This window comes from Myotis yumanensis, unplaced genomic scaffold, assembly GCF_028538775.1.
Source record: "Myotis yumanensis isolate MYYU_CA2020_CCGP unplaced genomic scaffold, mMyoYum1.0.hap1 SCAF_14, whole genome shotgun sequence".
Taxonomy (NCBI): Eukaryota; Metazoa; Chordata; class Mammalia; order Chiroptera; family Vespertilionidae; genus Myotis; species Myotis yumanensis.
Window position 1 is genome coordinate 13225928 of NW_027223765.1, and position 11952 is coordinate 13237879.

The window sequence follows — 11952 nt, forward strand, 5'->3', positions numbered from 1 at the left end:
TTCTCATCTTCTGCAGTAGCATGATTCCCTTTCCTCCCCCCACCATCACAAAGCCAGTGATGTTGCTTGGGTGAGCCATCTTATATAGACCTGACGTTCTCTGTTCTGCTCAGAAATCTACTTCTGTACTTACCTATGAGCAAACCCACATTTATTCTGTTAACTGAAAACCTATGATTGTTGAACATATATCCTGTTCTAGCCTATTTGTTAGTTATATGGATACACAAGCAAATGCCATGAAAAACATGGATTCCTGTTTTCAGAGAGTTCACAGTCTAGGAAGGAGAAAGATGCACATAAATGTTCATATGGACAAAAGCAGGAACAACCAGCTATTATAATAATGCTTAGGCAAATACTAGAAATGTGACATGATGGAAATTTATTAAAGCCCTTGGGAATTAGAGGATTGGGACGGAGGAAAGATTTGGGAAGGGTTCAGGTCATCTGAATTAAATCCATTCCAGAAAAAGGGTGAGACTGAAAATTTCCAGATTGGGGGAATCTATATTTCATTATTTTAAATGGGAAAAGTAAGACTGTATTCTTGAACACAGGGGAGAACCACAGGCCAGGACCCAAGGATGACAACTGAAAACATTTGAAATCAGGTTGACTCTGGAAGACCTGCAGCCATATTTAGTTCTTGTAGCCATATTTTTAAAAGAGATTATGGGATTGGATCATAATCTAAAATGTAAACTCTTGAGCATTTCTTTGTAGAAAAACAGTGTGCCATGAGATGAATATCTATTTTGAAGATAGAACTGGCTAAAACTAGAATTCAGATGAGCCATGCTGTCATACTTATTGATCTGCTTTGGCTTAGCAGTTCGTCCTTTGCAATATAGGTTTTCATAAAGAAGGATAGTAATATTATACGTTTCTTCAAAAGTCTATTATGAAAGTAGAAAATGACATTTTCTTCCTGGGTAGATTTAGTCTGATCCCACCAAATCTGCGAGGATGTTGAACCGTATACTGTACTCATTGAACAGAGTCATGTGATAGATGGCCATTGCTGTTAGGAGGGCAGTGGGGGTGGAGGTGAGCTTAGAGAATCACCAGAGGTCAAAGCAGTCAGCATTCACCTTTTAAATTCACAAGCGACTGGCTGTTAAGTGCCTCTTGGGCTGTACACAGAGAATAAGGGGATAATTGGAGGTGCCAGAAGTGAGGTCTCTGCACCTCATAACCATGCCCTGAAAAATTGAGGAAATCAAGGTCTTCCTACTCACAGCCAGGAGAAAGGATGCCAAGTCTGTCAAGATCAAGACAAATAAGGATGATGTGAAGTTCAAAGTCCGATGCAGCAGATACTTTTATACCTTGGTTATCACAGACAAAGAGAAGGCCGAGAAACTGAAGCAGTCCCTGCCCCCAGGTTTGGCAGTGAACGAGCCAAAATGAATCAGACACACTGATCTATATTAAAATATTAAAAATTCTCCATTAAGACCCTCCCTGTGCCCTAACCTGGAAGGAGATCCAAACTTTTCCCCCTTCCCCAGCGGGCATCTAACCTAGGCTAGCTGCTGGGGGCTTGAACTTACCTGGGTGCATCTAATGGTTTGAGAACCATTGAGCCCAGAGGAAGCTTTTCCAGGCTGTTTCTGTGTGATGGGAGTGGGGAGGTAAGGCACAAATAGTATTCTTTGATGCCCAGGTGAGGGAGCATGGGACACAGAGTTCCTCCTGCAAGAGACCAGAATGGTTCTGGCGCACTGAGGACCCCAGGAGGTGCACAAAGGTATCACGGCCGATATCTCCCACCACTCCTGGAGGCAGTACCGTCTTGGGAGGTATCCTCAAATGGCTGACCAGGTTGCAGGTACCAGGAGGGGACAGGGCATGGGGAGAAGGCTGAGGCACACCAGGGAAGAATTGCAATCACCATGTGTTAATAGTAGCTGAAGACTTCCTTAAAAATGTATTTGGGACAGTCCTTCTGATTCCCAAAAGGAACAGAGTGAGACTCTGGGGCTTTGAGGAGGCCTGACAGTCTATATATCAGTGTGAGCAAGGCCTACTGAGAACATACACAAAGGCTGGTAAGGCTGGAAGAAAGCAGGTTACCTCATAGTTCGTTATACCAAATGAATATAATTAAAAGTAGTGATTCTCAACAAGAGGCAACTTTTGGGCCCCCATGGGGCATTTGGCAATGTTTGGGGACTTGACATCTGGTTCGTGGAGGCCAGGGTATACTGCTAAACATCTACAGTGCCTAGGGCAGCTCCCGTAGCTAAGCATTATTTGGGCCAAAATGTCAATAGTGCCCAAGTTGAGAAACTCTAAATTGTATTTCAAAGATGGATTTATAAAACAAACAAACCCCAAACAGTATTCCCTATCAACTTCATAGCCACCGTTAGTGATATTTAGAGACTTACAATAGAGGGTTAAGCTAGCAAAGTGGGTACCCATTTAACTGGCAATGGGATTGATTATAGCATCATTTCAAATTGGCTGTTTTTTTTTTTCTAGTGCATTTGTAGATATCGAAGTTAAACTGGTCTTTCTTGAATAACCACTCTTGAATGGCCTTTAAAAATAACGGGCACTGTGATTGTCCTGTTTCCTCATATTTCAGGTATTTCTCTTCAGCATGATCAAGTCTGACAAATAATGACGTGACTCAGCAGTTTATGCCAATTCCTGCCAAGTGCTGGGAACTGTTATCAGGGCCCACTACTCAGAACACTTTCGCTTTATCATGGGCTCCCCTCTAGGCTAGAGGAGGGGAGGGAATGATTACCCATCACACAATTGTATCCAGCACTTGCTTTTCAAATCTGATGAATTCTGAGCTTAAAAATACAAGTTCCGTATATAAAAACGACATTTTTTTTTGAATAACCAGTTATTCCTGCATCAGTGGGCCACATTGAGAATTCTCAGAATAAAGGAGAAATGTGATTCTAGGAAGTCAAATTTCTGGGCAGTGGAATGAAGACACTTTGTAGGGAGGGCTATTGACCTCAGCAAAAATCAACCAAGAGATAGATGAAAGTAAAACTCAAATTGATTTTGTTTATTTGATGGATAGAGGAATATAAAGTTTAAAGAAGAATCATGTTGTGATGCATGTAAAAGAGTATTGGATTTTAGATCAGACAGACTTGGTATGAGTCCTGGCTCTGCGGCATACTAGCTGTGTAACTATGGGCGTGATTTTTACTTTGTTTACTTTTGGTTCAAAAGGTATAATGCTATTTGCCTCATAGCCATGTTAGCTATTGCTCTGTGATAAAAGCCACAAAATCTCAGTGGCATAAAGCAATAAATCTTTCTGTAGGTCATGCATCTGTGAGGTGCTGGCATCAACTGGGCGTCGTCTAATCTAAGTTGGAGTGGTTTTGTTCTCTGAGAGCCTCCTCCTCCTCCTGGGATCAGAGGGCTCTCTGAGAATGTTTTCCCCTATATTTCAAGTCTCTGCTTGTCTCACATCTTGCTAACACTCTATTGGCCAAAGCTGTCACATGACTGAAAACAAAGCCAAGGGGAGGGGAAGTAGACCCTGCCCAAATTCAGCCAAAGCAGGTCACTTGAGCAAATCCAACATCACTGGAGCAGGAAGTATCCATTTCTCAAGAAAATGAGGGAGAGGGAGTGAATATTTCTGAACAATAATCGAATCTACCATAGGCAGTTAAAATTATTAAATGAATTTATGTCTGCAAAGCATCTTGCATAATGTCTGGCCCTAAAGTGTTTAATTCCCTTCTCCTCCTCCAAAATCTGATTTTACAAAGAAGAATCCGGAACATAAACTAATTGCAGAGATGCAATCACTAGTTTAAAGTAAACTTGAATTCTGTATTCTGATCAGTTATGAGAGGACGAATAAAAGGAAAGAGAAGATTTTTTTTTTTTTTAGGAGAAGAGATTTTTGAGGAGAATAATAAAATAGAAGAAAAAAGGGAGAGAGAAACAATACCTTCTCAAATTTTGAGGTGGTAAGGCAAGGGGAGGAAAAGAATATATTTCTAAATGAAAAAACCAAGTAAATAGAAATACTGCCACAGAACAGAGAGCCAATAAAAAGAAGGAGGAGAAGAAAATGACTTAATAAGAGATTCGCCAAGATATCAGGTGGACTTTTTCTCTTCCCGGTCTTTAAAATTCTGAACTACACATTTCTTCTTGGAATGGGCTAGGAAAAGGAGAGTCATGTTTACTATAGTTTTATCACCTCTTGTCAGGGTTTTATGACAGACTAGTCAATGTTTTTACCACAGTTTACAAGGTCACTATACTCTTTATCTTTGATACTTCCGAAGCTCTAATCTTAATGTGGCTATTATTTCAACCTACCAAATGAGCAATCATTTTCTGGGAATGTGGTGATATCATAGGGAACAATGAAATTAACTTGGGTTTTTCCACTGTTATAACTTGGTGCATACGGAGAAAAAATATTCCCAGCAGAGGCCATTTGATCATAAATTATTTCACATGACCAGATTGCTCAGTATTCTATGGTTGGAAAAATTGTGCAGAAATTATTGTCTAAAAGACAGTAGAGCCTTAAATATAATACTCTGCCCACAAGTATCTTGGAGAATAAGAGAAGAAATGCTTTGATGAAATTTGACTTGGTTAACAAGAAACAAATAGAACCCCTATTAAGATGAAAAGTATTAATATTGAACCAGGTTCTCCTTGTAAAGAGCAATGGTAACTTGTCTTGTTACATCACATGCTTAGAGAAGCAAAGATAAAAATTCAGCCTTCTTTGTTTTTTATATTGAAACTCTTGTTTGCTTCTTGCCCGAGCCATCTTGCTTTTCAGTCAGACTGCCAATAGCTAACACAGAGGAGATACTCACAAATTGGGGCAAGGTCAGGAAATGGCCATTTTTCAATTTATAATTAGTTGTGGATAGGAGTGGGCATATGGAGAAGCAATTCCCTCCAAACTCACATTCCTTAAAAAAAAAAAAAAAGCTTGTACTGCTTTGGAGAAATGAGAGGTGTGTTTTCTTGTTTTGTTTTGTTGTTCCTAAAAATATTTATCTGGGGTTTTCAAAAAGATATAGGCCTGGAATATAAAGATTTTTTAAAAAAGGTATCTCTTGAATAATGCTTTAAACTGGTTAGCTTGAGGTAAGGAATGACTAAAAAATAGTCAACTGATTTTTTAATATATTTATCTTTATTGTTTTAAGTATTACAGATGTCCTCCCTTTTTCCCCAATTGACACCCCTCCTCCCCACTCCCTTCTCCTCCCCAGACCTTTACCCCACTATTGTCTGTGTCCATGACTTATGAATATAAAGCATATAAGTTCTTTGGTTGATCTCTTCCCTCCCCCACCCTCTTCCCTCTGAGGATTCTCAGGCTGTTGATGCTTCTATGACTCTGGATCTATTTGTTTGTCAGTTTATTTTGTTCATTAGATTCCACATATAAGTGAGATCATGTGATACTTGTCTTTCTCTGACTGGCTTATTTCACTTAGCATAATACTTTCTAGGTTCCTCCATGCTGCCTCAAAGGGTAAGAGATCCTTCTTTTTTTTTTACAGCTGCATAGTATTCCATGGTGTAAATGTACCACTGTTTTATTTATTTTTTATCCACTCATCTACTGATGGGCACTTGTGCTATTTCCACATCTTAGCTATTGTAAATAGTGCTGCTATGAACATAGGGGTGCATATGTTCTTTCTGATTGGTGTTTCAGGTTTCCTAGGATATATTCCTAGTTCCATTTTTACTTTTTTGAGGAAACGCTACACTGTTTTTCATAGTGGCTGTACCAGTCTGCATTCCCACCAGCAGTGTATTAGAGTTCCTTTTTCTCCACATCCTCACCAGTACTTGTTGTTTGTTGATTTATTGATGGTAGCCATTCTGGCAGGTATGAGGTGGTACCTTATTATCATTTTAATTTGCATCTTTGATGATTCGTGACATTGAGCAATTTTCCATATGTCTCTTGGCCATTTGTATGTCCGCTTTGGAGAAGTGTCTATTTAGGTCTTCTGCCCATTTTTTGATTGGGTTGTTTGTTTTCCTTTTGTTAATTTGTATGAGTACTTTATATATTTTGGATATTAACCCCTTATCAGATGTATCATTGGCAAATACATTCTCCCATACAGTAGGTTCCGTTTTCATTTTGGCGCGGATTTCTTTGGCTGTGCATAAGCTTTTTTATTTTGATGTAGTTTCATTTGTTTATTTTCCATGTTTGTCTTGCTCTAGGCATTGTATCAGTAAAAATTTTGCTATGTGAGATATCGGATATTTTGTTGCCTATGTTTTCTTAAAGGATTTTTATGGTTTCACGACTTACATTTAAATCCTTTATCCATTTTGAGTTTATTCTTGTGTATGGTGTAAGTTGGTGGTCTAGTTTCATTTTTCTACATGTAGCTGTCCAATTTTCCCAACATCATTTATTGAAGAGACTGTCTTGACTTTATTGTATGCTCTTGCCTCTTTTATCAAAGATTAATTGATTGTAATGATTTGGGTCAGTTTCTGGGTTGTCTGTTCTGTACCATTGATCTATATGCCTGTTCTTGTGCCAGTACCAGGCTGTTTTGATTACAGTGGCTATGTAGTATAGCTTGATATCTAGTATTGTGATTCCTCCAACTTTGTTCTTCCTCAAGATTGCTGCGGCTTAAGAACTGATTTTTAACTGAAGAGCTTGTCATCTCCTTGGACCCTAGAAAAAGGAGACCAGAGTGCAAGACTTTTCTGGTATTTTTTTGTCTGCCACTCTCCATTTACTTCTGGCCTCTTTGTTCTTTACCAAGCACATGGAGCTCATTCCTACAGTCAGGCCTTTCCACTCACCTTGCCTGCAGCCTGGTATGCATTTCCCTTCCTGGATATGTGCATGCTCACTTCTTCGCTTCATTCATTTAGGGCCGTTTCAGTATCACTCCCTCATAGAGGCTTACCCTACCCATCTTGTCTACAACTGCTCCCAATTTCCCTCTGTCCCCTAATATGGAATTCATTTTCTTCATATTTCCCACTATCTGACATATATTATACACGTATTTTGCTCATTTGTTTATTGTTTTTTCTTCACTAGAATGGAAGCTCCATGAGGGCAGGGTCTTTGTTTTGATCACTGCTGTATCCTCAGTGTCCAACGCAGTGCCTGTGCCTGGCACATAGTAGCTATTTCAGCAAATTTTGTTGAATGAATGTCTGTAGGGAAGACAGGACAGCATTTTTGACCATTTCTCATAGTTGTAAAGGTGAAAATATCCCTAATGTGAAGAAGATCAATCCTTTAGTTACCACAACCTTATGAAAAGTTCACTTGAATATATGCATCCATTCTTTTAATAGCCAGTTGGATCTACTGGGCATGGAGTACTGTGCTAGGTGCTGTATGCAGAACTGAAGGGAATAAGGAAGGATTCCTTCCCTCAAGGAAAGATAATCTGGAGGTGGAGAAGGGTCTCTCCACCTGGTCCCTGGGAGTGCCATTCACTTTGAATCATGTTTTCTTAAAGCTATGAAGTGTACAACCTGTCCAACTGTTCAGAACAATGCTGGGAGACAACATTTCTTTTCCCTGCAGCTAACTGGCACTTCCTAACAATCCAGAGGCCACAGGGCTTGCATGGATTCCTTCTTTCAACAAATATTTATTGAGCGTTTTCTACATATACGGAAAGTGCCAGAAGTTGGGATACAAGTGTGATCCCAACAATGTCCCTGACTGTCGGTTGCTTACAGTGGGGAGACCAACAGGCAAATACAGCACAGATGTTAAGTATACAAGTGGACTTCCGTGAGAGGACATAGAAGGGCCTTCCAATCCTGTCTTGGGATTTGGAGGAAATTTGAGCAAGTTTTCTAAGCAGTGTCTGTTTGTATCTCTCTAATTATAGGGGGCTATGTAGTAGATTGATTGGCTTTGCTTCTCAGCTGTGGGCTGAGTAGAAGTTTTGCAGGCATCAAAAGGAAAGGGTGTGAGGACAGGGAGAGCAGCAAGGGCTAAGCCTGGAGGCAGAAGACTGCAAGGGGTGGAGTTCAGTCTGGCAGCAGCAGAGCTTCATGGGACCGCGTGGCCCACTCATACAGGCTTCTATGAGGAGTAAACCCTTAGGATCATCAGACTGGAATTTATAAGAGCCCCTGGAGCAAAGGTGGACACTGAACTGGACGGAAGGCCTAGGAAGCTTGCACAGTGACCTGAGGGGAAAGAGACATCACAGGAAAGGTAATTTGCTGGTTTCTGGCTGGACCCCTGTCACGTGGCTGCATCATTTACTGAGATAAGACAAACAGGGGGAAGTGCAGGATGGGGTCAGGGTGGGTGAGCAGGTGAGGAGCATCATCCTGCTGACTCTGGAAGGCGGTTCAGATCTTCTTCCTGTGTGTCATATTTTAGTGGTTGTTGTCTTCCCTTCTTTCTCTCATCCCAACACACACATACCCTATAGCGCTGTGCTGAGCCCAATTGGAGTCTGAGGCAAAAGGCAAAGGATCCTGGCTTTATTTTGATCATCACGGACTTTTTATATTCATTCTGATATAAGAAATATTGCATTCAAATATTATTTCTTGATTACTGAGATGGTTGGTTAATGTTATGTGTCATCTTGACTGGGCCACAGGGTGCCCAGATATTTGGGCAAACATTATTCTGGGTGTGTCTGTAAGGATCTTGGGACTCTCAGCCTCCATAATGATGTGAGCCCATTTCATATCTATCCATATATCTTACTTGGTCTGTTTCTCTGGAGACAGCTGACTAATATAATGAGTTTTGTGCCCCAAGCAAGTGCTTCACCACTTGCCTCACCCTAGTCCCAGCTCTGTATCTTCCTCCCCACCCCTCCCCCCCTACATCTGTAAGCTTCTTGAGGACTTGGACTGGGCCTAATTGTTTTATATGATCCATAGCACTTACCCTAGTATCTGGCACATTTTTTAAGTTCATAGTAACTCTTCCTTGAATTAATGTAAATTATCAATTGTAGAATAAAACACTCATTTGTTCTGCAAATCAGCCGGGCATTGTTCCAGGATCAAGATGACAGAGTTTAATATGCGTTAATCTTTTGAGAAGCTCAAAGACTGGCAGAGGGGGCTTGGGGACAGCAGCACGAGAGGAGCATGGCAATAGAGGGTTAGGTAGGGACTGGAGAAGTCCAAGAAATGGGGGTTAATCATTCCCTTGGGCCGCAGAGGAAGCTTGGGTTACCTGAGGAAGTATGGCTTTGTAGAGTTTAGAAAGAGAGGTAGGGTTTCCTTGGTTAATGGCAAAGAAGAACATTCCAGGTGGAGGAAACAGTTTGAATGAGGTGGGAAGGGACGGCAATGCTTGCCTTTTCAGGGACATGGAGCATGTTTAGGAGGATACAGTGGGCCACATGGCCACAACCCTGGGGAAGTGGTGGTCTTTGGCTCTGTCCAGGGCAGGAGGAGGAAATGTTCATTGAGAGCATGAGGGGTCAGGAAGCAGCTGCCCTGGCTGGCTGGTGGGAGGAGAGCAGCTGTGATTGTGGGTGGGGAGGTGAGGAAACAAGTATGAGGAGAGAACAGCAGACAGTGGGAGTTGGAGTAGTTAGGGGTGTGGCCTACGGATGAATATGAGGAAGTCTGTACAACATTTTGTGCTTTAGGGTGAGTAGGAACAAAGCAAATAAGAAAGCTATTTCTCAGCCCAGCTGGTGTGGCTCAGTGGTTGACCTATGAACCTGGAGATCAGGGTTTGATTCCCAGTCAGGGCGCATGCCTAGGTTGTGTGTGCTCGATCCCCAGTGAGGGGCGTGCAGGAGGCAGCGATCAATGATTCGCTCTCATTATTGATGTTTCTATCTCTCTCTACCTCTCACTTCCTCTCTGAAATCAATAAAAATATATTTAAAAAACCAGAAAGCTTTTTCTCTATTGTGATATGCTATACATAAATAAATTCCTCTAATGATTTCTAGAGTTATGCTAACAATATCCTAGTGACAATAGAATTCAAAACATAGGAAAAATGTTCATCCAGGTTTTAACCATCCCAGAACAGGAATACTTTCTTTTCTGTATCTTTCTGGGCCTTGCAGCAAAGCCTCTGAAGTGTTTCTACATCCATAATCAGAGTGTTGATACGATTTTATGGTCTGCCAATCTTGGGTTCAAGGCCTTGGTGTCACCTCTGAGTTCAGTCAATGTTATGCGATGAGCACCTGTACTTCTGTTCTGCAACACCTTCAGCAAATGCCTGCTGACTTTTACAACGGGACCCCGGTGAGGCAGCCTACAGGGAGATGGGGAAGTGAGTGTGGATGCAAGCATAGGTGTGTGCAAGCACCTCACCAGCTCTGAAGCACAATGGCAAAAAACGTGCCTGTGGTGGAAATAAAGGAAAAGAGAGCTAATTAAATGGAAGCGGTTGCCATCTTCTTTTACTAAGGAGGAAGGGTTCTTGCTTTTATGGTCAGTCCTGTCTTTCTTATTTTCTGGAGTTGGAAAAAATGAACAGACAAAATAAAACAGAGAAACAAAAACAAGGAAAAATTCAATCTACATAATGAATAAGACTATATCATAAATCTACATAGTAAAGAACTGAGGTAAAGAAAGGGCTGTGGACACCAGGAAATGGAATGTTTACTTCACAGACAACATCATAGTGACATGAAGATGACATAGTGCTGGCAAATGTTTAAGGCAGGCTCTCTGATAAAAAACAAAACTAAAATAAATTCTGTGTGTGTGTGTGCGTGCTCACATACATATATAATTTTATTATAGACTAGAGGCCTGTTGCACGAAATTCTGAACTGGAGGGGGGATTGGAGGGAGGGATCCTCAGCCCAGCCTGTGCCCTCTCGTAGTCTGGGAGCCCTCGGGAGATGTCCGCTCAGCCGGCAGTTGGATATCCTTAGAGTTGCCATGGAGGCAGGAGAGGGTCCCACCACTGCTGCTGTGCTCGCCAGCTGTGAGCCCAGCTTCTGGCTGAGTGGCACTCCCCCTGTGGGAGCACACTGACCACCAGGGGGCAGCTCCTGCATTGAGCGTCTGCCCCGTGGTGGTCAGTGCGCATCATAGTGACCAGTTATTCACAGTTCAGTCAATTTGCATATTAGCCTTTTATTATATAGTGCTTTATTGTGTAGCACACAATTTATAAGTGATAATAAAATATTTAATACTCTGTGTTATAAATTCTATATAAACAATTGATTCTCACAGAATGCTTTCATTAACTTTTGCAGAACTCTTGCATCCATGGCAATTGACAAATGAATATAGTTCCGACATAAACACTGGTTAATATTTTCATTTATGTTAACAAGCTAGACATAAGAAAGTGAAGCAAGAAAAAATATGTTTAACTTTATACATTCATCAATGATGTGAGTGACTTTTTTGCTAAATCAGACATTAGACTTTGAATACTGAAAGAGTATTTTCTAAATTCTTTATACTATTCACAGTGTAATGGCTAGAAGCACAACATAGTTTAAAGTTTAATTTGTATCATTAGCATTTTTTTCCTTGACTTCCTTACATCTAGAACACCAACAAAACAAAGAACCAAGCCCTGGTTTATAGTGTTTGCTGATTTTCCTGGTGTGAACATTCCCACCACGGTCAATTTCAAGCTACCAACGTGACATCGCTGGATATGGGATTGGGAAGAGATTCCAAGAAGCACCGTTATGTGGTATTTACAAGGTAAACAGGTACAGAGAAGTAAGAAACCCCAAGAGTATAGATAGGAGTGAAATAATTAGAAAGTGATGGATTTTGAGTGTTTATTTGACAGCTTCATTGAGGTAGAATTGGCATACAATAAATTGAACATACTTGAATTGTATGACTTGGCAAATTTCACCATACCTGTACACCTGTGAAACCGTCACCACCATCAAGATGCTGAGCATATCATTTATTTCCAACACTCCCCAAGATGTCCCCAGGCCCCTTTGTAATCTCTCTCTTCCACCACTTCTTACCCTCTCCCTC

General features: G+C 41.0%; 1 pseudogene; it reads left to right on the forward strand.

The window, feature by feature from the left end:
• The first annotated feature begins 1200 nt into the window (after positions 1-1200).
• On the forward strand, positions 1201-1413 carry LOC138992762 (large ribosomal subunit protein eL38-like; annotated as a pseudogene).
• Positions 1414-11952: the final 10539 nt, after the last annotated feature.